Genomic DNA, 26601 nt, shown 5'->3' with positions numbered 1-26601 from the left:
TTTATGGTTTTCTTGGCAGAGATACTGGAGTGGTTTTCCATTTTCTTCCCCAGCTCATTTTACAGATGAGGAAACTGAGGCAAACAGGGCAAAGTAACTTCCCCAGGGTCACACAGCCTGGCTCCATACGTGGAAGTTTATTCATTGTGCCACCTAGCTGCCCTTTTGTTGGCATAGGAATTCCCAATGTAGGCAATCCTTCCTTCAATGCAGATCATAGCCCATGTATAATTTATAATCCTAGAGTGTTGGCTAAAGCTCAAGTCCCATTGACTTTTCCATCATTGCTCCGTAATTATCTGATTCCCTGTGTAAACCTACTTCTTCCTCACTCCATGTTCATCCAGCCTTCTAGATGCTAAGCTAAGCCAGGCTGTCTTCCACCTTGTACAGGTGATAAATAAATGTTGAATGTAATTGAACTATCCCCAATTACAACCCTTTCAAGTTGTCAAGAAACAGAGTAAATGACAATTGAAACAAACTTATCATTTGTATTGGACTTTACCAAGTATTGTCCAATTGTAAATTTGTTTTTAATGTTAAAGCAAATAAATAAGGTATGTGTGTGTGGAGAGGGTGGTATTAGCCATAATTGCCTGACCTTGGATAGTTCCATTGTTTTGTTTCAAGATAACAACTTGAAAAACAAATTATTTTATAGGCACCTGGCTCATTATGCATTACAAATTAAATCTTCATTTATCTATATGCTCCAAACAGTACCTATCCATCGCCTTCACTTAAAAACACATTGCCCTTCTTTCTAGCCTTGTTAATTTCCAGATGCTAATTAAATTTATACTCATAAAAGTATCTGTTTAGCATGCATGACTAGATCATCCTTCAATATCTATTATCCACTGTACATTCCAACATGCTTTTCTCTTCGCATCCTTGTCCGTTTGCCTCAGTTTAAAGGCACAGACTGGGAATCCAACCTGGAAGCTCTTCTCACCCCCATTTTGATTCTGCCCAACCTGTTCCCTCCGCATAATGCTTTTGTAAGCAAATTTCTTTTACATTACTATAAAGAAGAATGACTTTCAGATAATAGTACTTAAATATGGAACAGCAGGATGATAAAGGATACTGGGAAAAGCTATATTTCAGCCTCTCCTCCTCCCCCGAGGCCATTACACCAAGAGAGAGGACTTTCATCTCTTGAGATCTATAGTCCCTTATTTATTGCAAAAAGAGGGCTGTCATACAGGCTTAGAGTCACATGTTATAATGTATGGTACTGCTGAACACGTAAGGCACAGCCAGAAGCTGTCATAAAAAACTCACCATTACACAGGGGGTATCCCCAAGGCCTGGAGTGGGGTTCTGAGCATCACACTTTAGGAAAACCTTATACCCTTTCTGGGTTTGTCTTGGATGTTTAATTTTTATTTCTACTTAAGCCACTGCCTGCTGGCAGGTGGAGAGACGGCCATTCCATCAGTTATAGAAAGAATTTCATGCTGTGCTACAGTGTTGGCTCTGGTCTGGCTCCATGCTTTTAGAAATTGGGGAAATTACCAACATATCCTCCCCTATCCATGTACAATCTGCTTGGAAATTCATCTGCTCTGTGTGAGCTGTGCTCATGTCCTGTTCTTCATTTTAACCTCTTTACATCCATTTCCTTGTCTGTAAAATGGAGAAAATGCTACCTACCTCAAAGGATTGTCGGGATAACCAATCTCGAGCTGGAAGGCAACTCAGAAGTCATCTATTTCATAGATCACAAGATTGTAGCGTCATGGGTTTAGAGCAAAGAAGGAGAATTAGAGGACATCCAGTCCAATTCCCTCATTTTACAGATGAATAAACGGAGGGTTTAGGTGGTTAGTGACTTGTCCAAGGACATACAGGTAGTATCAGAGGTAGGATTTGAATTCAGGACCTCTGACTCCAGAGACAGAGTAGGTAGGAGGCACGGTGGATAGAGTACTGGGTCTGGAGTCAGAAAGATTCATCTCTGTGAGTTCCAATCTGGCCTCAGACACTTACTAGCCATGTGACCCTTTTGTTTACCTCAGTTTCCTCATCTGTAAAATGAGCTGGTGAAACCCCTTCTCAGAATAATACTTTTAAAGGCATAAAATAGACCATATTACAAAGAAAGTCGGACATATTGAAATGTAGCTATAAAAATGTTTTAAAATATTTTATTTTTCTCCGATTATACATAAAGACAATTTTTAACATTCATTTTTTTTTTAATTTTGAGTTCCAAATTTTTTCCCTCCTTTATCCCTGAAAGGGTAAGCAATTTAATATAGGCTATACATGTTCAATCATTTAAAACATGTTACCATATTGGTCATAAAACGTTTTTTTGAGAAACAAGTTCACAGACGACAGCTTAAGAATCCAAATGACTTTAAAGTGACTTAATCCTACCCATTTTCAGAAAGATTTTTTTTCAGTACCTGAGAGATAAGTTGGGGGAGGTGGAAATGGGGTGCTTTACTTAGACCCGAACAAGTAAGCAGTGCTCCCAGGCATAACAGAGAGAAAGGATTTCAAGATTTGTAGTCCTCATGTCCAGACCTGGAGCTGATGACAATGATTCCCTTGAACTTGAAGGGTAACAAGGCCCAAACAAACCTTTGTGAGGTTAAAGGTCATCAGATGTAGTGACAAAGAGAAATAGTCTTAATGAGAAACAGTCTTTAATCTGATAGTGTGGGCCACTAAAATTTAGTGCAAGGGATAACTGTATCTCTTAACAGATAGGGAAAATTCTTGGCTCCTTCCCCTTCTCTGGTGCCTTAAGACTCTACCCCCAAACAGATGAGGATTTACTCTGGCAGAGGATTTTGGTCTTTCCTGACAGCAATGCCTACTAGTGCTTTCCATTGGGAGTGACAGAACTGTGGGAGGCATCTACAAAGAGCTACATTAGGAATGATGTGTAAGATACCAACTGGGAGCAGCAAGGAATGAACAGAACCCTGCCTTTCATGAATGTAAGCGACTCAAAATTTAAAAAGCTCTTTGGGAGAAGGCTGTTCATCGGGAAATATCTATTTTCCAATAGTTCTGTTTGGGGAACTATTCTGTTTACTTTGCTTTTGGGGCAAATTTTTTCTTTGATTTTATGAACTGCACACTTGAAGGGGGAATTTGTGTCAGCATCTTGGATGGTGTCAGGTAAAAATTTCTACAGATTTTCTGGGAGGAAAGAAAGAAATCCCCTACAGTGAATCTGGTCCCTTTGTGTTGGAAGAGTCTACGACACCAAGGTTACAAGTTATAAGAAACCAATATTATTTTTTTAAAAAACTGAAATGAAGAAATTATGAAGGGGAAAGGGGGTCTTGTGTTTTTCCAACTAGTTGAGAGGAGTAATACTCCTCTGGAAAGTGAGAATTGTCCGTCTATACATGGCACTGGCTTTAGGGGTTGCCCAAACCAATAGGTTAACAACCAATAAGCATTTATTGAGTGACTATGAGGTGCCAGGCTCTAGACTAAGTGATGAGGCCACAAAGACAAAAATTAAACAGTCCTTAAGGGCCTTCAAAGAATTTACATTCCTTTAGAGAGAGAGCAAAGCAGCTGACTGAAGCAGATGGTGTGAGAAGAAGGGAGATAAAGAGTTATCCCTATAGGTGCCTTCCTAGCTCAGATCCTTTATAATCTCCAAGCAACCTCTCAACAAGCAAACATATATTAAGTGCCTGCCACATTCAAGGCTTTAGGGATGCAAAGATAACTAAGGACACATTCACTGTCGATCAACAACAAGCATTTATTAAGCACCTCTTATGTGCCAAGTACCATGCTAACAGGGAGGACAACATGTAATGTCTTGGAAGAGTTTACAATCTAATAATAATTGTCTCATCCCAATTTGGTTCCTCAAATAGATTCCTCTGTTGCAGGGGAAAAGTAGATATATTCTATCTGTAAACTATTAAGTTTGGGTTTTTTGATACCACTCTTACATTGAGTCCAGACAATGTGAGTCTATTTTATTTTTCTTTCTTTCTTTCTTTCTTTCTTTCTTTCTTTCTTTCTTTCTTTCTTTCTTTTTGTGGAGCAATGAGGGTTAAGTGACTTGGCCAGGGTCACACAATTAGTAAGTGTCAAGTGTCTGAGGCCAGATTTGAACTCAGGTCCTCCTGAATCCAGTGCTCTATCCACTGCACCACCTAGCTGCCTCCAGTCCATTTTCTTTTTATGTGTTGTCTCCCCTATTAGAATGTAATGAGGGTAGCTAGGTGGCACAGTGGATAAAGCACCAGCCCTGGATTCAGGAGGACCTGAGTTCAAATCTGACCTTAGGCACTTGACACTTATTAGCTGTGTGCCCCACAAAAAAAAATAATAATGTAAGCTCCTTGAGGGCATGGAATTTTGTGCTTTTCTTTGTGTCCCTAACACTTAGAGATGGTAATGCTGGGTAGTATAGTGGATAGAGCTCTGGGTCTGGAGTCAGGAAGAACTGAGTTCAAATCTGGCCTCAGACACTTATTAGCTATGTGACCCCAGGGTAAATTACTTGCCTACTGTCTGCCTCAGTATCCTAAATTGTAAGAGGAGGATCAAAGAAGACAATATCTATGAAGTGCTTAGCACAGGACTGAGCACATAGTAAGGCATTAAATAAGTTCCTTCCAATAGTGCCTGGAATGTAGGAAGTAGTAAATCAAGGCTTATTGGCTGGAAATTTTTCTCAAAGCCTGATTTTCTTTTTTGTTTGTTTGTTTGGTTGGTTTTTGGTGAGGCAATTGGGGTTAAGTGACTTGCCTAGGGTCACACAGCTAGTAAGCGTTAAGTGTCTGAGGTCGGATTTGAACTCAGGTCCTCCTGACTCCAGGGCCAGTGTTCTATCCCCTGGTGGGGCAGCAAGGTGGCACACTGGATAGAACACCGGCCCTGGAGTCAGGAGGACCTGAGTTCAAATCCGACCTCAGACACTTAACGCTTACTAGCTGTGTGACCCTAGGCAAGTCACTTAACCCCAATTGCCTCACCAAAAAAAAAAAGAAAGAAAGAAAGAAAGAAAAGAAAAGAAAAGAAATAAGGCGACATTGAAATTCTCAACTAGAAAAATTGGGAGATAAACCTTAGAATAAAGAGAAATTCATAGGATGCTAGGCATGGGACACTAAGGGACTTCAGACATCACTTCATCCAACCCCCATTCTCTACAGCATCCTTGGAAGAGGAAGAGACTCCTAACAGAAGATTTCTCTGAAGCTGAGGGATTGATACTTTGCCATTTGGTGGAGGCCAAAAGATACAGACTTTGCCAGGCTTACCATGATGAATTTCTGACAGTGTGAGACGCAATGGGAATTGTTTGTTCAGCAGCTGTCTCTACTCTTCAAGGGTACTTAGCTTCTGGGGTGGTTGTAGAATCATGGATCAAGGGACATTAGAGACCCTTGAGTTTATCTCCCTCATATTTACAGATGAGGAAACTGAGGCACAGAACAGTTAAGTGACTTGCCTAGAGTCACACAGTAAAGTGTCTGAGATGGGATTTTAACCCAAGTTGTTTTGAGTCCAAATCCAATGCTTTATCCACTATATGAGTCTAAAGGCTTACTTGAGTGCTTTATGTTTCTCTATTTATTCATGTGGCTTTCTGCCAGTCCTTTGTTTCTAAGGCATTTTCCAAGGCAGGTGATATAAACACTGATCCAAACCTGATACCCATATTGTATGCTAAGTACCTATGTAGGAGCAAAGATCCTGTTACCCACACGAAGGAAAACCCAGATACAAGAAAAACCTAAATTTTATTTTATTCAAGAGATGTCACCCTTTCTTTGGAGTTGGGAGCAAAGAATGGGAGAGCACTTTATAATCAGGGCTACAGAATAGAACCCTGGGCAGCTAGATGGCGCAGTGGTTAAAGCACCAGCCCTGGATTCAGGAGTACCTGAGTTCAAATCCGGCCTCAGACACTTGACACTTACTAGCTGTGTGACTCTGGGCAAGTCACTTAACCCCCATTGCCTTAAAAAAAAAAAAAAAAAAGAATAGAACCCTGACCTGGAAAATAATTAACAACCAGCTTTTGGTGGGGATACATGAATGACACACTTCATTATTAATATTTTCTTCTAACACTTTCTTTTTTTCTTTTTTTCTGTGGGGCAATGAGGGTTAAGTGACTTGCCCAGGGTCACACAACTAGTAAATGTCCGATGTCTGTCTGAGGCCAGACTTGAACTCAGATCCTCCTGAATCCAGGGCCAATGCTTTATCTACTGTGCCACCTAGCTGCCCCTAACACTTTCTTAGGTTTAGATCATCAATGAAATGATAACTCAAGCCCTGATTTGTAGCATTTTCTGATTTCTGGGGTGTAAATCCTAAGGCTGGAAATTTAACAATCTTCTGGTTCAAGCTGGCTCTAGCAAACCTCTGATCCAGGCCCCACCTCCCAAGAGAAAGTATATTATAAGCTATTAAATATGTGCTCCTATTTATAAAAAGGGGCAGCTAAGTGGCTCAGTGGATAGAGTTCTGAGCCTGGAGTCAGGAAGACTCATCTTCCTGAGTTCAGACACTTACTAGCTGTGTGACCCTGAGCAAGTCACTTAACCCTGTTTGCCTCAGTTTTGTCATTTGTAAAATGAGTTGGAAAAGGAAATGGCAAACCACTCCAGTATCTTTGCCAAGGAAATTACAAATGGGTCTTGAAGAGTCGGACAAAACTGAAATAACTGAACAAAATTTATAATAAAGACAAAGAAACTGGACCTGTGATTTCATTGGCATATTGGACCTCTTGGTGAGGCAATTCTCCTCTACTAATGCAATTCAGCACCTTCTTGTCTTAGAGAATTGATGATAGCACCAAGGGGTTATGGGATTAGCCACCCAGCCAGTACAAAGAAGAGGCAGAATTTGAACCCAGATCTTCCTAGCTTCAGAAGCCATCCACTATACCACACTACCTCTCTTGACCACTTATAAAATCTGAGTCCAGGGAGAAGGGGCTGATGTTCACATGGTTAAGGAAAATAGTAAAATTAGATCACTATTCTTCAGAACAACTTAGGAAGTAAAGACACATGCTACTCTGGCACAGTTTATGTAGTTACTCTTTGTGGGCCTCCCTTTCTAAGGAAGCCTGTGCTTGTACAGTTTCCTATCTCTTAATTATCCTAGGGTCTGTTCCAGCCCAACTTCCCTGCAGTGAACAGCTGCATGCTCTCTTGTCTGGGAGGAGTCTGGGAAATACCAAGAAGGCTTGAATTCAATTCAATTCAAAAATCTTGCTCTGGTCATGACACATATTCAGGACCACACAGTTAGTTAGCCTTTAACTGAATTCACGGTTCTGGATGCATGTTGTTTCCTACTAATATCATGGGCAGGGATTGTTTTTTCTCTTTGCATAGCTAGTGTTTGGCCTACTCTTTCCCTACATATGCCATTCCCATCTCCCTGTAACTTCTTGCTTTTATATAGGAGGAGCTCCCTTATGTCTGAAATATAGTCCTTCCTCACTTCCACCTTCTATAATCCATAGCTTCCATTTTTGGCTAAGTAGGCCTGTTTTCATCTCACCTACACTGGTGTGAAAATCTACATTAGTTATACTTACCTGGCAGGGGTGATTCCATGATCACAAAGGTGGTTTCCCCAGGGTGAAGCTTATCCATTGCATTCCAGATGGGCAGACCCCTGCAATTTCCCCAAATGCGGGAAACTCGACTGCATAATTTGTGGTAGTGGGGGAAAAAAATCTATATTAGTTGCTATCATTTTTCATGGATTTTTTTATCATTTTCAGTTATGTCTGACTATTTTTGACTCCTCTTTAGGGTTTTCTCAGCAAAGATACTAAAGTGGTTTGCCATTTCCTTCTCCAGCTCATTTGATCAGATGAGGAAACTGAGGCAAACCAGGTTAAGTGACTTACCCAAGGTCACATAGTAAGTATCCTGAGGCTGGATTTGAACTCAGGTCTTCTTGACTGCAGGCCCAGTACTCTATCCACTGCACCAGCTAGCTGCCCATTATTTTCCTACCTTGGTACAGTTTCAGTGTCCCCTCTGAAATAATGCCTTTCCTGATTTCTCCAGATGGTAGTGCTTTCTCTCTCTTGAACTCACATTGTAGGGGCAGCTAGATGGCTCAGCGGATAAAGCACCAGCCCTGGATTCAGGAGGACCTAAGTTCAAATCCCGCCTCAGACACTTGACACTTACTAGCTGTGTGACCCTGGGCAATTCACTTAACCCCCATTGCCCTGCAAAAAAGAAAAAGAAAAAAGAAATCACATTGTATTACTCTGTAATCACAATATATCGTATTTATTTATCCATATACATGTTATAATCCCCCAGGAGAATGTAAGCCTCTTGAGGAAGCTTAATAAGTTTGTAGAATTGAATTGATGAAGGCTTATGGATGCTCGAGACCTGCCCATCTAGACGAGTACATTCCTTTTAAGTCCCCTGAGACTAGGCGGTTCATCCAAAGGGCTGTCTTCCCTAACAGCAATTCCTTCATTGAGAGAAGCAAAGAGCTTTCCCCTCCCCCAGCTTTGAACTAGCTCTTCCCAAGCTATAAATGTTCAATTACTTCCTAAGCAGAGAATGCAGTTTTCTTTCCTCCCTGTCATATATTTTCTTTGGTTTGCATTATCATTTGCTAAATACATTAAGACACACTATTTACCTCGGTCCGCAGCATTGAGACCTTTGTATGACTTCTCACCCTCTAGGAGCAGACCAGATAAATCACTGCTCAGCCATTTAACTCTGAGGGAGAAGATTCCAATTTTCCAAATAGGGTCGTTTGTTTAATTTATTCAGCTGCGAGGGAGTCAAAGAAATGTGCTAATGTATGGTGGGAACAAATGCAGCTGAAATATTTGGGGGTAGATCTAGCCTCTGATGGAATGAGCTAAAAAAAATTTCACCCCTTCTAAATTTCTAAAACTCTAAAATTTCAGAAATGTTGGGTCTCTGATACTCATTACTTAGATATCATTTTCCATTTAGCCAGGCGAGGATATCTATGCTTAATGAAACCCAGACTTGTGATAGTTGATGAATGGTGAATTACTGACTCTGGAGTAAAGTCAATGGTCAGCACTGGCTTCAGACCTTTGGCATTAAAGATAGGTGTTCTCTCCTGAGCATTGTTCACTCTAGGGTGTGGAAGTCAGGCAAGATGGGGAACACTGAATGTCACAATGCAGAAAACTAGGTGGGCTTCCTCACTATTTTTTGGAGCAAAGATCTTTCATCCCACAATCAGATAAGTTAACAAATATTGGAGTAAAAAGTTGGTGTGTTGGGGGCAGCTAGGTGGCACATTGGATAAAGCACCGGCCCTGGATTCAGGAGGACCTAAGTTCAAATCAGGCTTCAGACACTTGACACTAGCTGTGTGACCCTGGGCAAGTCACTTAACCCTCATTGCCCCGCCCCCCCCCCCAAATCGACATGTTGCCAGTCCTACAAAATTTATTCCATAACTGTTCAGCTCAGGGAGAAAAAAAAAAAAAACTCTTGATCTCCATATTAGAGCCAGAGTAGATACCTCACACATACACAAAAAAAAGAAAAGAAAAGAAAAACAAAATTAATATTCCTCCCCAATTTGACTCAATGTGGGGAGATTCAACTTTAAGTCTGATTGCCTACCCCACTTGTTTTGCTAAGCTTCGATAATGTGACCATCTCCCTCTCATCTGTCTTCTCAGTTTTTTTCTTTGCTGATTATTATATTCTCTTACAAGACTCTCATCCCCAGCTTTGCCTGGATTTTCATGATTTCTGTTGAGAAATTCTCACAACAGACACAGCACACATATTTATACACATTCGGATTTCTTTTCTTCCTCTGTCTTTTTTCCATCAAGACTCCAAGGAGCTATTTGGTCTAATTATTTCTGGCACTTTGCCCATCAAAATGTGCATTTCTTCAAAAGGATGGAAATGACGTTGAAACGGCCTCCTCTAGAACAGTCGAGGTCTGAGCTTCAATCCTGTTGTCTTGGAAACGAGCGAGTTCCTGTCATTGAACATGCTCGCACTGGACTGGTTAAAACACTAGCTGAAGGCATGACCCTCCCCCTCCTCTTCTGCTGTTCACCCCCCAAAAAAACACACATACAACACACACACACACACACACACACACACACGAACAGGGCAGGCTTGTTTGGTGCTGAAATAGTCCCATGTCAAGGCTCATCCTGGTTCTCTGATTCAAAACGCATTGGTCCTAGCAGAATCCCAGCCCAGAAATGCATTCATTTATCTCCTCTTTCTAAGTAATGTCTTATCCCAAATAGCCTTCCCTTCAGGACCTAAGAACCTGAGCCAAAGGTGCATGAAGACAGTCAATAGTGGGGGCAGCTAGGTGGCACAGTGGTTAAAGCACCGACCCTGGATTCAGAAGGATTCAGAAGGTGAGTTAGGGGATGTCTACCCCAAGCATGTGAAGACTTCCTCCCTGCAGAATGGACAGATGAGGAAAGTGGAAAATAATTTCAGAGGGAGGGTACTAGTCCTGAAGTCACATGGCAACAAGAAAAGGTGTCCTTGCAGAACATGGGTTTACAGCCAAATTTTGCAGGAAGCCCATAAAACTAAGAGATGGAGGTAAGGAGAGAGAGTTTTCTTTAAAAAAAAAAAACAAACGGTTTTTTGGAGCACTTTCTAAGAAATGTGGACAATCACTACAGATCCATGGTGTCTCAAAATAGCACACATCACATCCATGAGCAATGGCAAGGTCAATGTATCCAAATTGTAGAATGCACGGAGGGGAATGAAATGTAAGAAGACTGGAGGGGGGGGGGCAACTAGGTGGTACAGTGGATAGAGCACCGGCCCTGGATTCAGGAGGACCTGAGTTCAAATCCAGCCTCAGACACCTGAAACTTACTAGCTATGTGACCCTGGGCAAGTCATTTAACCCTCATTGCCCCGAATTTAAAAAAAAAAGAAAAAAAGGGAAAAAACAGTCAATAGTAACCCATGTTTCTGATACCTTTATTTCAATATCACCTAGAGACATTTGGGGACAGAGGGAATCAGGAAACATACCGGTGGCTCCCTGATAGCTCCAGGATCAAATATAAAGTCCTCTACTTGGTATTTAGGGCCCCTTCCAATCTAACCCCTCCATACCCTTCCAATCTTCTTTTTTTGTGTGTTTTTGTTTTTATTTTTTGCAGAGCAATGAGGGTTAAGTGACTTGCCCAGGGTCACACAGCTAGTAAGTGTTAAGTGTCTGAGGTCAAATTTGAACTCAGGTCCTCCTGAATCCAGGGCCGGTGCTCTATCCACTGTACCACCTAGCTGCACCCCCCCCCTCCAGTCTTCTTACATTTCATTCCCCTCCGTGCATTCTACAATTTGGATACATTGACCTTGCCATTGCTCATGGATGTGATGTGTGCTATTTCGAGACACCATGGATCTGTAGTGATTGTCCACATTTCTTAGAAAGTGCTCCAAAAAAAATTTTTTTTTAAAGAAAGCTCTCTCTCTCCTTGCCTCCATCTCTTAGTTTCATGGGCTTCCTGAAAAATTTGGCTGTAAACCCATGTTCTGCAAGGATGCCTTTTCTTGTTGCCATGTGACTTCAGGACTAGTACCCTCTCTCTGAAATTATTTTCCACTTTCCTCATCTGTCCATTCTGCAGGGAGGAAGTCTTCACATGCTTGGGGTAGACATCCCCTAACTCACCACTAGGTTAGAGGCCTATCAGTTACCTTCAACCTAGTTTAGCCCCATCTGCCATTTTACGGAGTGTGGCCTATGCTCATGATACAGCTTCTTGGAGCCACAGGTGAGAATTGAGTGCCAGGTAGACACTAAAGGTGGATAAGCAGCCCTGAAAAGGGCTCAGCAAGTCCTCATAGCAGAGGTACTAGTCTTCCAATGGCCATGAAGGCAGCTGAAGCAGGCACAGTGGAGTGCTTAGAGCTTGGTCAGACATCAAAGATGCCGAGGCCACCCACTGCATCTCTCACCATTGCCAATCATCTTGATTTTTGTCTGGCCACTGGACTTTGATGACTCTGGAAGAGAGAGTAGGACCAAGAACTTTGTGCAACTCTTGCTCACTTACATCAAATTCACTCAGTCAAGACATCACCCATAATGTCATTGGTCCTCTTTAAAAATGAAGGACAAACAACAAAACAACTTTCCACTTATACTGTATATATCTTTTATGTAGATAGTTATTTGTGTGTTGTCTCACTCATTAGAGTTCCTTGAGGGCAAGGACTGTGTTTTTTTCCTCTTTGACTCTCCAGAGTTGAGCATGGTACCTGACACATTTTTTGGTTGCTGAATTGTTGCAGTTGCACCCAGCTCTTTGTGACCCCATTTGGGGTTTTCCTGGCAAACATACTAGAGTGGTTTGCCATTTCCTTCTCCTGCTCATTTTGTAGATGAGGAACTAAGACAAATAGGGTTAAGTGACTTGCTCAGGGTCACACAGCTAATAAATGTCTGAGGCAAGATTCAAACCCATGAAAATGAGTCTTTCTGATTCCAAGTCCAGTGCTCTATCCACTCCACCTCACTGTCCCTACCTGATACATAAGTGCTTAATAAATGCTTGTTGTGGGCAGCTAGGTGGCGCAGTGGATAAAGCACCGGCCCTGGATTCAGGAAGACCTGAGTTCAAATCCAGCCTCAGACACTTGATACTGGCTGTGTGACCCTGGGCAAGTCACTTAACCCTCATTGCCCTGCCAAAAAAATAAAAAATAAATGCTTCATGGCTGTTGATCAACTGACTGTCCAGCACCTAGAACTGCGCCTGACACATAGAAGGTGTTTAATAATTGCTAACTAATGACTGATTGACCAACATTAACTATGGGTTAAAAGTCCTTTTTTGAGTATCCCCTACATAATAGAAACCCAACAATCAGCTTAAGACTCATTCTAGTAGAACTGATTGTACTGTCATCTTGGCAGTATGTATGTCTTCAAGGAGAATGCCTTAAGCTCAGTGATTTTCCAGTCCAACAAACAGAAGAATGGAAAGTAGAGCCCAGAAAAGTGTTTGCTCCATGATCTGGTGTAAGGCTTTATGGTTACACACCAGGGTTCTATAAACCCCTGCCTTTCATCAACAGGGCATGTTTTGTCTGTACATTTTCTGTGCACTTATCATAGTCTAACATAGAGACTAGATGTAAGAACTTAGCTGAGGCCCCACGGCTGATAACCTATTCCTATGCCTGTCCTGTAGTTATATAATTATGTACCAGGTCCAGGAGCCTGATCTCTCTTTAGGAGATGGGACTCCCTACTCTCATATTCATTGGCTCATCACCCCTACTTCTTCTATTCTGGAGGGAGATGATGTTTCTGACTCTAATCTATGGCTGACTCAAAAGGAGGAAATATTAAAAGTATTCAATCGCAACATGAATTGAGTATAGGACAGGTCATTTTATTCCCGTACAAAAAGCAATGATAATAATTGTACATGTATAACCTATATCTAATTGTTTATCACCTCAGGGAGGGGAGAGGGAAGTAGGGATAGAATTTGGAACTTAAAATTTTAAATAAAAATGTTTATTATCAAAATTCTAAAAAGCAATGATAAATGTAAAAGAATCTGTATGCATTAAGAGAACAATTTAAACAGGATTCAGTATCTTAACTTACTGCTACCTTAATCATTTGGGAGTCTAATATTTTAAGCCTCATCAGAACATACAATAATTGTTCAACACTGCTAATTAGACATTTCACAGTTCACCTCAATACTTGGTATTGCCTGATCAAACAGCCAAGGCTCTTCTTTCTAGTTACCTTTCTCCTGGATCTTCCCCTTGCTAACAGTCTATTCCCACTTGTTCTTGTTGTTGTTTGTCCTTCATTCTTTTGTGTGTGTGTGTGAGGCAATTGGGGTTAAGTGACTTGCCCAGGGTCACACAGATAGTGTTAAGTGTCTGAGGCCAGATTTGAACTCAGGTCCTCCTGACTCCAGGGCCAGCTCTCTATCCACTGTGCCACATAGCTGCCCCTTGTCCTTCATTCTTGAAGAGGACCATGATATCGGGGTGATGTCATAACTTGCACTGAATTTCATTTAAGTGAGGAAGGGCTGTGCAAGGTCATCAATATCACTCTCTCTTCCAGAGCCATCTGGGTCCAATGGCAAGATATGTGTGTGTGTATGTATGTATATGTATATATACATATATAATGTGTGTATATATGTATGTGTATATGTGTGTATCTATGTATGTATGTATATATCAGGACAACTGGAGATGGCCCTGGATGTTTAAGGCAATTGGGGTTAAGTGATTTGCCCAGGGTAACACAGCTAGTAAGTGTCTGAAGTGAGATTTGAACTCAGGTCCTCCCAACTTCAGGGCCAGTGTTCTATCCACTGTGCCACCTAACTACCCCCTATTCCTACTACCACCTGACCAGTAGGAGCCTTAACCAACCACTCCAATAGACACTGAGACTGCTGCCTAACTGGTCTCTCAGAAGCTTCATGACCTTAAACTCAAAAGGTAACCTGGACTTTTACATCTGGAGACTGCTGTTCAGCCATTTAGTTGTGAAAGGAGGGCAGAAGACAGACAGAAAGAGAAACAGAGAGACTGACAGAGTTAGAAAGAGGAAGAGAAGGAGGAGGAAGAGGAGGAGACAGAGAAAGAGAAAGACAGAGATGGAGAGAAATAGAGAGGCGGTCCCATCCCAGGCACATACTTGCTAAGCTGTATAGTGCTTGAGGCTGATCTATCAAACACAGGTCCAAGTTGTCCATATGCTTTAAACCAGGAAATAAAGAGAACGGCATAGGAATATGTTACCCCATTGTGTTATGATCAGTTCTGATGAACTTAGCTCTTCTCAGCAATGCAATGATCCAAGACAATTCCAAGGGACCATGATGGAAAATGCTCTCCACATCCAGAAAAGGAATTGTGGAATCTGAATGCAGATTGAACCATACTATTTTTACCTTTTCTTCTTTCTTGAAGTTTTCCCCTTTTGTTCTGATTCTTCTTTTACAACATGACTAATGTGGAAATATGTTTAATGTGATTGTACATATATAACCTATATCAGATTGCTTGCCATCTGGGGGAGGAGGAAGGGAAGAGAGGGAGGGAGGAAAATTTGGAGCTCAAAATCTTAGAAAAATGAATGTTGAAAACTATCTTTACATGTAACTGGAAAAACTAAAATACTAGTAAGAAAAAAATAAAATAAAATAAAATAAAAGGAATATGTTGCCCCTTTTGTTATAGGTCATTGGTAAATCCTGGAATGGATGAGTCCTACAACCAACTCCCCAAGTTCCCACATGGTCAAATAGATTAACTAGCACACATGCTGGGGGAAAGAACATAGATTTTGAGTTTAAGGAACCTCAGAGACCATCTAGTCAAATCATAGTTTCATAGTATCATAGATTTAAAGGCAGAAGGAACCTTAGAAGTCAACTAATCCATCTCCTCATTTTACAAATGATGAACTGAGGTGTAAAGTAGTGACACATAGTAAGCAGAAGTGGAGTTTGAACCCAGGTTTTCTGGCTCCAAATTGTGTACTCTTTTCAGTGTATCACACTACTACCCCATATTCTATTTTGAATTATAATTACTGATATAGATATAGATATAGATATAGATATAGACATAGACATAGACATAGACATAGACATAGACATAGACATAGACATAGACATAGACATAGACATAGATATAGACATAGACATAGATAGATATAGATATAGACATAGACATAGACATAGACATAGACATAGACATAGACATAGACATAGACATAGACATAGACATAGACATAGACATAGACATAGACATAGACATAGACATAGATAGACATAGACATAGACATAGACATAGACATAGACATAGACATAGACATAGACATAGACATAGACATAGACATAGACATAGACATAGACATAGACATAGACATAGACATAGACATAGATATAGACATAGACATAGACATAGATAGATATAGACATAGACATAGACATAGACATAGATATAGACATAGACATAGACATAGATAGATATAGATATAGACATAGACATAGACATAGACATAGACATAGACATAGACATAGACATAGACATAGACATAGACATAGACATAGACATAGACATAGACATAGATAGATATAGATATAGACATAGACATAGACATAGACATAGATATAGACATAGACATAGACATAGACATAGACATAGACATAGACATAGACATAGACATAGACATAGACATAGACATAGACATAGATATAGATAGATATAGATATAGACATAGACATAGACATAGACATAGACATAGACATAGACATAGACATAGACATAGACATAGACATAGACATAGACATAGACATAGACATAGACATAGACATAGACATAGACAGATATAGATATAGACATAGACATAGACATAGACATAGACATAGACATAGACATAGACATAGACATAGACATAGACATAGACATAGACATAGACATAGACATAGATATAGATAGATATAGATATAGATATAGATATAGATATAGATATAGACATAGATATAGATAGATATAGATATAGATAGATATAGATAGATATAGATATAGACATAGATATAGATATAGACATAGACATAGACATAGATATAGACATAGACATAGACATAGACATAGACATAGACATAGACATAGACATAGACATAGATATAGATATAGACATAGACATAGACATAGACATAGATATAGATAGATATAGATATAGATATAGATATAGACATAGATATAGATAGATATAGATATAGATAGATATAGACATAGATATAGATATAGACATAGACATAGACATAGACATAGATATAGATATAGACATAGACATAGACATAGACATAGACATAGACATAGACATAGACATAGACATAGACATAGACATAGACATAGACATAGACATAGACATAGATATAGATATAGACATAGACATAGACATAGACATAGATATAGATAGATATAGATATAGATATAGACATAGACATAGACATAGACATAGACATAGACATAGATATAGATATAGATATAGATATAGATATAGATATAGATATAGATAGATATAGACATAGACATAGACATAGACATAGACATAGATATAGATATAGATATAGATATAGATATAGATATAGATATAGATATAGATATAGATATAGATATAGACATAGATATAGATATAGATAGATATAGATATAGATATAGACATAGACATAGACATAGACAGATATAGATATAGATATAGATATAGACATAGACATAGACATAGACATAGATATAGACATAGATATAGATATAGATATAGACAGACAGACATAGATAGATATAGACATAGACATAGACATAGACATAGACATAGACATAGACATAGACATAGACATAGACATAGACATAGACATAGACATAGACATAGATATAGACATAGACATAGATAGATATAGATATAGACATAGACATAGACATAGACATAGACATAGACATAGACATAGACATAGACATAGACATAGACATAGACATAGACATAGACATAGACATAGACATAGACATAGACATAGATATAGATATACACATAGACATAGATATAGATAGATATAAATCACCCCCATAAACCCCTTGACAACAGCGATCACATTTTATTTATCTTTGTCTCCTCAGTATCTAGCATAGACTGATGCTTATAAGAGGTCCTTAAAAATGCTTGCTGATAGCAGCTCTTTTTGTATGGACAAAGAATTGGAAATTGAAGGGATGCCCATCAATTGGGAAATGCCTGAACAAGTTGTGGTATAGATTGTAATAGAATGCTACTGGCCCATAAGAAATGATGAGCAGGTTGATTTCAGAAAAACCTGGAAAGACATACACAAACTGATGCAAAGTGATGTGAGCAGAACCAGAAGAACACTGTACACAGTAACAGCAATACTTGCTTTTGTTTTTGTTTTTGTTTTTGCGGGGCAATGGGGGTTAAGTGACTTGCCCAGGATCACACAGCTAGTAAGTGTCAAGTGTCTGAGGCCGGATTTGAACTCAGGTACTCCTGAATCCAGGGCCGGTGCTTAATCCACTGCGCCATCTAGCCGCCCCCACAGCAATACTTGTATGATGATCAACTGTGAATGACTTAGCTATTCTCAGCAATACAATGATCCAGTATAATTCCAAGGGACTCATGTTGAAAAATGCTATCCACCTCCAGAGAAAGAACTGATGGAGTCTAAATGCAGATCAAAGCATACTATGTTTTACTTTATTTGTGTGTGTGTGTGTTTTCCCTTTGAGTCTGTGTCTCTTTTACAACATCACTAATATGGTAATATGTTTTGCATGACTAGACATGTATATATCAAATTGCTTACTATCTCAGGGAGAGGAGGGAAAGAAAAAATTTGGAGCTCAAAATTATAAAAAAAATTTTTTTAATTGTCTTTACAAGTAATTGAGGGGGGAAATAACATATTTACAAAAGAAATGCTTACTGATTTGCTAAATTCTCTGACTTTAAGAGTTGAAAGAAACAGAAATTGAATAGAAACTCTTAGGATAGGGACACAGTGTTGTTTAGTTGATTAGTCATGTCTGATTCTTCATGACCCCATTTGGGTTTTATTTTTAATTAGTAGAAATATATGTTTCTCTTTCCAATACCCTACCCTATTTAAAGAAAGACAAAAGAAAACCAAATTATTTTTAACAAATATGCATAATCAGGCAAAATAAATAAAAAATAAAAATAAATGTTTCATCCTGTAACTTGGATCTATCACCTCTTTGTCAAGAAGTAGATAGCATGCTTTTTTTTTCTTTTTTTTTTTGGTGAGGCAATTGGGGTTAAGTGACTTGCCCAGGGTCACACAGCTAGTAAGTTTTAAGTGTCTGAGATCGGATTTGAACTCAGGTCCTCCTGACTCCAGGTCTGGTGTTCTATCCACTGTGCCACCTAGCTGCCCTGATAGCATGCTTTTTCATTGGTCCACTGGAATCATGGGTGGTTATGCTATTCATTGCAATTCTTAAAGCTTTCAAAGTTGTTATATAAATTGTTGTTCTGGTTATGCTCACTTCACTCAACAACAGTTCAGACAAGTCTTTCCATATCTCTTTGGAATCATCTATTTCTTCATTTCTTGCAACACAATAGTATTCCATCACATCTATATACCACAATTTATTCAATTTTTCTTCAACTGATCAGCATCCTTTTAATTTTCAGGGTTTTTTGCCATCACAAAGATAGCTGCTATAAATATATTTGTACACACGGGGCCTTTGCCTCTTTTCTTTAATCTCTTTCAGGTATAGGCCTAACAGTGGAATAGCTAGGTTTAAGGCCCACAATTTCAAATAATACTTGGGTATAATTAATTCCAAATTGCTTTCCACAATGGTTATGGTCATTCACAGGTTCAGCAGCAGTACACCAATGCAATGGTTATGCATAACACTTCCCATTTGGGGTTTTCTTGGCAAAGATACAAGAATGGTTTGCCATTTCCTTCTCCAGCTCATTTTACAGATAAGGAAACTGAGGCAAACAGACCTAACCTTTCATTAAGTTGGCTAAACTAGTACTAGATTAGATTTTCCTAGACAGATTTCTCATATCTATCTCAATCTGAGCTCTTATCTCAGGCACAGAAAATAAGCCCACACTTCAGACATAGGTAGCCCCAGGGGTCCTACATACACTAGTTAGGTGGATAAAGATTTCCAGGGTTGTTCTGACTGGTGCTGAGATGAAAATGTAGACCTCTGGCAAAGTTCATTTTGTTTTTCCTTTTAAAAACTCATTGGCATTAGTAGAATTCCAGTCCCCAAATGAGTCTATCATCCATTTTATTTTTGGTTTTGGTTTGGATTTAGGGGAGATTGGGGGGGGCAATGACGGTTAAGTGACTTGTCCAAGGTCACACAGCTAGTTAGTGTCAAATGTCTGAGGCTGGATTTGAACTCAGATTCTCCTGAATCCAGGGCTGGTGTTTTGTCCACTGTGCCACCTAACTGCCCTTCATCTCTTTATATTAAACATAACATGCCCTAAAATAAAACTAGTGGTTCAATTCAATTCAAGTAATGCTTATTTGACTTCAGCCCTTCTGTGGGCACAGTCCTGGAAGACAAGGTCCTGGGAATACAAAGACAAAAAGAAAACATGTTGTCCCTGCCCTTGAGATGCTTGCACTTTATTGAGGGACTACCATACACACACACACACACACACACACACACACACACACACACACACACACACAATTAGGCATTTTAATAACTCTCAGTAGAGGCTATTTGTTGCCTCCACCTGTGCACCATGGGAGTACCAGAATATCTAGCTATATGAGAGATGGGTCTCTTTAGCAAACAGTGTAGAATTCTGATGATGTTGAAAGGAATAAACAGCTCTGTTTGAAAGAGCTAGAAATGAATAGCATTACCATAAGGCGTCTGGCCTCCTACAGGGAACTCACTAGCACATAGATGTAAATATTGCCTAAGCAGCCTTCCTTGCAAAGAGGGGGGCCCTTCTCAGCTGTAAATCTGTTTATTTTTTGAAATTACAAAGGGTAAATGGGCCTTTTGTAAAATTTTTGCTTGAGGGCCGAGAATTGAAACCCAGACTGCTGATGAGTGTAGGAATGGAATGGGGGGAAAAACTCCTCCATCAACAACATATTAATTCACCTTGTAGAGAAATGCTAAGACTGTTAAATATATAACCTCTCACTATAAATACTTGGCTCCACCAATGAGGATTAAAATCCAGTGATAACTTAATAGATAAGTTTCAGGGTATTTCCTGATGCTTAGATATCAAATGACTTACCCAAGGTCACATCATTTGTAAGTATAAAAGGTGGACTTGCTTGATTCCAAACTCAGCCCTCTGTCCATTGTGAGATGGGACTTTTCATCTTTGCAAAGAAAATGAGGAAGCTAACAAAGAGATACCTGTGGCCTAGTGGGAAAAACACTGACTCCAGAAAATGACTTAGGTTTGGCACCAGGCTTTCCCTTCAACTAGTTGTGTGATCTTGGGAAAGTTGCTTACCCTCTCTGTGCTTCAGCCCTCTCATCCATAAAATGGGGAACACTACTCAGTTCATAAGATTATTGTAAGAGTTAAATTGGTCCCCCAACTCTCCCAAAGGCTTCCCAAACAGATTAAAATGTAACTGGAAACATTTAACAAAATAAATCAAAATATAATAAAACACAGAGAATGTGAATTTATGGTATTCTAAGTCAATGTGCACCCATGGGGATTGATTTCTATTTGAGTTTGACACCACTGGTTTAATGGCTAGAGAGGTGGCCTCAGAGTTAGGTAAAGCTGGGTTCAGGTCCAGCTGCTGACACATACTGGCTGTGTGACCTTGGGCCAGTCACTTAACCTCTCAGTAGTCAAGCAACTCTCCAAGACTATAAGCTCCAGAAAAAAAAAAAAGGTGCTGACCTACATCAGTAAAGGGAGTTTCCTATATCAATTAAATCACAGGTATATTCCCTATCCCTATATCATGAGATTAAAATGAGAAAAACCTAGGGAAAGTGCTAGAAATGCTAGTTATCATTATTCACCTTTTCCAACTAAACCCATAGTCAGTCTTATTAAGCACCTACTAAGTGCCAGGCTCTGTGCTAAAGACTGGGAATATAAAGAAAGGTAAAAAACAGTGACTGCCCTCAAGGAGTTCACAATCTAATACAACTATGTACAAACAAACCATCAATAGGACAAATTGCAGATACTCTTGCAAGGCGTAAATTCCACAAAATCATATGAATATGAGATGTTTCAAGACTGGAGGAAATGTTGATTTTTCAGGGGATTCTAAACCTTGTATCTGCTACCCTGACTGTTTTCAACTCTAAGGAACAAGAAGCCTTTCCCAGCATAAGCTCATCACGTCTTAATTTACCACCATGCTGCTAAGTCTTGCCTTAACTGATGCTACCTCTCTCAGCCTCCTCTCTCCTCTGATTAGAGGACTGGAGGGTGACTACCAAAGTCCTCCCAATGCCTTCCTTTATAGAAAGCAGGAAATGGACTCAGTTTACTCCACTTTACAAGTGCTGTTCTGCCTGGTTTGCTGCCCTCCCTTTCTCTACTTTCCTGCCTTCTTTTCTGTGTTGTCTCCCCCTTTAGACTGTAAGCTACTTGAGTGCAGGGTCTGTCTTTTTTAATTAATTGTATCAACAGCACAGCATGGTGCCTGACACATAGTAGGTACTTAATATTAATGTTTATTGGATTGGGACTGAATAAAGTGGACTGAAAATCAGGACCTCTGCATCCTAATCCTAGCTCTGTCATTACACTTTCTTTATTGGGAATTGGGAAGGTAATGCTTTCCTTAGGCCCCAGAACAAATTGCTATTGGATCCTACTGTCAATTTAATATTTTTCTGTTCATCTCTGTACATTCCCCAATAATACTTATTTTTATATCTAGATCTAGTTATCTAGATGTAGATGTAGATGTGGATGTGGGTGTGGGTGTGGGTGTGGGTGTGGGTATGTAATGTCCTCCCAACAGAATGTAAGCCTCTTGAGGGCAAGGAATCTTTGATTTTTATCTTTGTATGCCCAGAGCCAAACATAATGCCTAGCACACAATTGGCTGCTTGTTTCTTCATTGACATTCAAATATTGTTCCACTTTATACAGTTCACATAAGAAATGTCTGTGAATTTTATTTCACCTTGTTCAATGAGGATCTATGATTTTAAGAGGTACCTTGGCAATAGTGGATAAGGTACTGGACTTGGAGTCTTCAGACATTTCTTAGCTGTGTGACCCTGGGAGAATCATTTAACTTTTCTGTGTGTCAATATTCTCCACTATAAAATGAAAAAATTGGACTTGATAACTTCTAACAGCCTTCCAGCTGTGAATCTATGATCCTGTGTTATTAGAAGCCTGTGATCAATGTGAATATTCCAAACAATTAATTAGCACTGCTACAGATCCCTTCCATAGTCTTGTAGGTGGTGTGTGTGTGTGTGTGTGTGTGTGAGAGAGAGAGAGAGAGAGAGAGAGAGAGAGAGAGAGAGAGAGAGAGAGAGAGAGAGAGAGAGAACATGAGTTCATGTGTGTGTGTGATTTTTTTTTTACAGGATGTTGAGGGGGAAAGGGGAGGAATCATTAGCTGGCAGCCATATTCTGGTGATGAACCTCTCTGAACTTAGCTAGACTGATTCTCATCAAGGGAGATGATGGGAAGAAGAGTTTTCCCAGATGGAAGGAATGTCTGAAGGATTATGGAAGACAGAAGCTGCTGTTAAGGCCCAGGAACTTTGGAGCTCTGAAAAGTGGAATAAGACTAAGGGGTGGGCACCTGTGCCAATGCCAGTAGCCAGATGATTGATAGTGAAGCAATTGCAGCCACCTGAACTGAATATAATCGTGAGCACTTGGAACTCTGCTCTGCTCATGGACCAGCTTAAAGAGTGATCTGCCTGCTCAGAATATTGCTTTTTCCCTATCACTGCAACTGGGACTTGGTAAATTTATTCCTTTTTTAATCCTTCCTCCCCTGCCTCATTGCTGCTTGGCAAACTGTCATAGCTTACCCTCAGGAGTTCCCAACTCTTTAAATCTTGTTTATTTGGCATCTATGCTTTTATAATGGCTTTTGTCTCCAGAGAAAAATGAGCTGAATTTCACAGCATTCTGAGCCAGTGTTTACTATAAAGAAGGGGACCACACAATGAGGAGGGACAAAAAAGAACCCATTGACCGATAACCCTAGACTTAACCGTGAACCTATACTGAAGTTCTCTCTCTCCAGAGACACAAAGAGAGACTTCACTGTTATCCAATGGCTAATCAGGAATTAACTTGATCAGTTGGAATCACTGAATATCAGAACTGGAAGGAACCTCAGAGGCTATCTAGTTAGTCAATAAACAATTATTAAGTACCTAATATGTGCCAGGCACTGTGCCATGTACTGGGATATAAATGCCAAAAACAAAGTCTCTGCCCTCAAGGAGTTTACAATCTAATAAGGAAATACAATCTAATAAAAATCTTATAATCTAATAAGTAAAGAAAATACACAGAAATAATCTAATAAGGAGGGGGAGGGATGGGGAAAAGATACCTGGCATGGAGGTATGATGGAGGATGGCAGCCAAGTGGTCAATGAAGAGATGATATCTCCCTTAAATGGGAATCCTCCTTTGGAGGGAGGAGGTCTTCCGTCCACTCTCCAATCAGAGTCAGAGTCTACTGATGAGGTGTGAGTACCAAGGCTGATACAATGGATCTTGCAAGATGAGGTTCCTAATGATGAGTTTCCTGGGGATATGATGGAGAAACCTAAAGGATTGTAACTGGGTGAGAAATGAAGAGATATCTGACCTTGAATGGGATCCAAACCCCACAAAAGCAAGGAAACCCTGTACCTTATACCAGATGACCAGAGATATGATTATCTTGAAGACCTCCTGAGAGAGCAGAGCCCACTTCATCCCAAAGCATCCCTTTATACCTTTGAATACTTCTATTTGTTACAGTATTTTTCCTCTAAGAATCATTAGATCATAGATTTGGAGTTGGGAGAGACTTTAGAAGCCACTTGAGTCCTCCTGAATCCAGGGCCAGTGCTTTATCCATTATATCACCTATCAACTGCAATAATCAATCTCATGGATTTATTGTAAGGAAATCTCTCTTTAAAGTACTATATAAATGTATTTTACTATAAAAAAAATGAAGAGCAGGATGCTATCAGAAAAACCTGAGAAGACCTACATGAACTGATGCAGAGTGAAATGTACTGTATACAAAATAACAGCAATATTCTAAGATGATCTTCTGTGAATGACTTGGTTATTTTCAGCAATGCAATGATCCAAGACAGCTCTGAAGGATGTATGAAAAATTCAATCCATCTACAGAGGAAGAACTGATGGTATCTGAATATAGATTGAAACATAATTTTTTCTTAGTTCCTTTATCTGAACGGGTTTTTTTGTCTGTTTTCTTTCACAACCTAATGTGGAAATGTTTTGCATGACTACTCATTTATAACTTATATTGAATTGCTTGAATTCTTGGTGGGTAAAGGGTTTGGGAGGGAGGGAGAAAGAGAATTTGGAACATGAAGTTTTTAAAAATTGATGTCAAAATATGTTTTTACATGTAATTTGGGAAATTTTAAATTCTAAAAAAAAACATTGAGTCCAGCCTGCTCAATTATTTAATCATAAATTTATTATTTTCTAGTTATATGTAGAGATAATTTTCAACATTTGTTTTTATAAGATTTCTAGTTTCAAATTTTTCTCCCTTCCTCCCTCTGCTGTCCCTTCCCCAAGACAGCAAGCAATCTGAATATAGGTTATATATGTACAATAACATTAAACATATTTCTGCGTTAGTCATGTTGCAAAAGAAGAATTAGAGCAAAAGGGGAAAACCTCAAAAAAGAAAAACAAAAAAATAGAAATAGTGTGGTTCAATCTGCATCTAGATTCCATAGTTCTTTTTTTCTGGATTTGGAGAACATTTTCCATCATAAGTCCTTTGGAACTATCTTGGACCATTGTATTGCTGAGAAGAGTCAAGTCTATCACAGTTGATCAACACACAATGTTGTTGATACTATTGTGAGGGCCAAAATTTGATATATGGAGCATTATTTGGGTGACTCACCTTAATATTGGGGTCCCAGAAATATGAGGGACCTTTTAGGTTCTCCCTCCTCTCTGAACTGCCCTTTTTAGATATTTCTCCCAGGCCAATAAGAAAGGAGCCTCTAAGCTTTAGTGCACAAAAGGATCAGATTTTATTACTTGGGAATTAATTAAACAACAAAAGTGAAACTAATAAAAATCAAAGATAAGGAAATAGGAAAATAGAAATACAGATAAATATTCTTAACTCTAAGCTTAACCTATTCACTGCCCAGACCGTTCTCAATTAAGCTAGTTCAAAGGAATTTAGGGTTTTCCATAATTAACTCACCAACCCTAGTCTATAGTTGCTCGTGCCACCAGAACAGCTAACACGCCACCGCAAGGGGAGTTGCCAGACAGAGAGCGAACATGCCACAAGCGCAAGGGCCAAGAAGGAAAAAGACTGACTTCCAGAAGACACCTAGTGTTCCGGAAGCAGCCTGCCTCCCTTCAGGGAGTGTTCAGTCTCCCCCAAAAGGGGAGGTCCTTCAAAAGCTGCCTATGGAGAGTTATCCTTCTGACCTTAGTAGCATACGTAACCTCAGGGTGGGCCAGGTGTGGCCCCTCCCAAATGATTCAGCTAAAACTGTGATATTAATCTTTACCACAAATAATTTTTACCACACTGTGTACAATGTTCTCCTGGTTCTGCTCATCTCACTCAGCATCAGTTCATATAAGTCCTTCCAGATTTCTCTGAAACCTGCCTGCTTGTCATTTCTTACAGCACAATAGTATTCCATTACATTTATATACCACAACTTGTTCAGCCATTCCCCAATTGATGGGCAGCCCCTCAATTTCCAATTCCTTGACACCACAAAAAGAGCAGCTATAAATATTTTTGTATGTGTGGGTCCTTTTCTCTTTTTTATGATCTCTTTGGGATAAAGACCTAATA

At 39.5% G+C, this 26601-nt stretch overlaps 1 non-coding gene across 1 annotated transcript; it reads left to right on the top strand.

Moving 5' to 3' along the window:
• The first annotated feature begins 7556 nt into the window (after positions 1 to 7556).
• Positions 7557 to 7721, top strand: LOC122745084. The gene has a single exon (XR_006355374.1). It is a non-coding gene; the product is annotated as a U1 spliceosomal RNA (small nuclear RNA).
• Positions 7722 to 26601: the final 18880 nt, after the last annotated feature.

Source organism: Dromiciops gliroides, chromosome 2 (assembly GCF_019393635.1).
Source record: "Dromiciops gliroides isolate mDroGli1 chromosome 2, mDroGli1.pri, whole genome shotgun sequence".
In the NCBI taxonomy this organism is placed as follows: Eukaryota; Metazoa; Chordata; class Mammalia; order Microbiotheria; family Microbiotheriidae; genus Dromiciops; species Dromiciops gliroides.
This window is presented reverse-complemented; position numbering and strand designations above follow the sequence as displayed.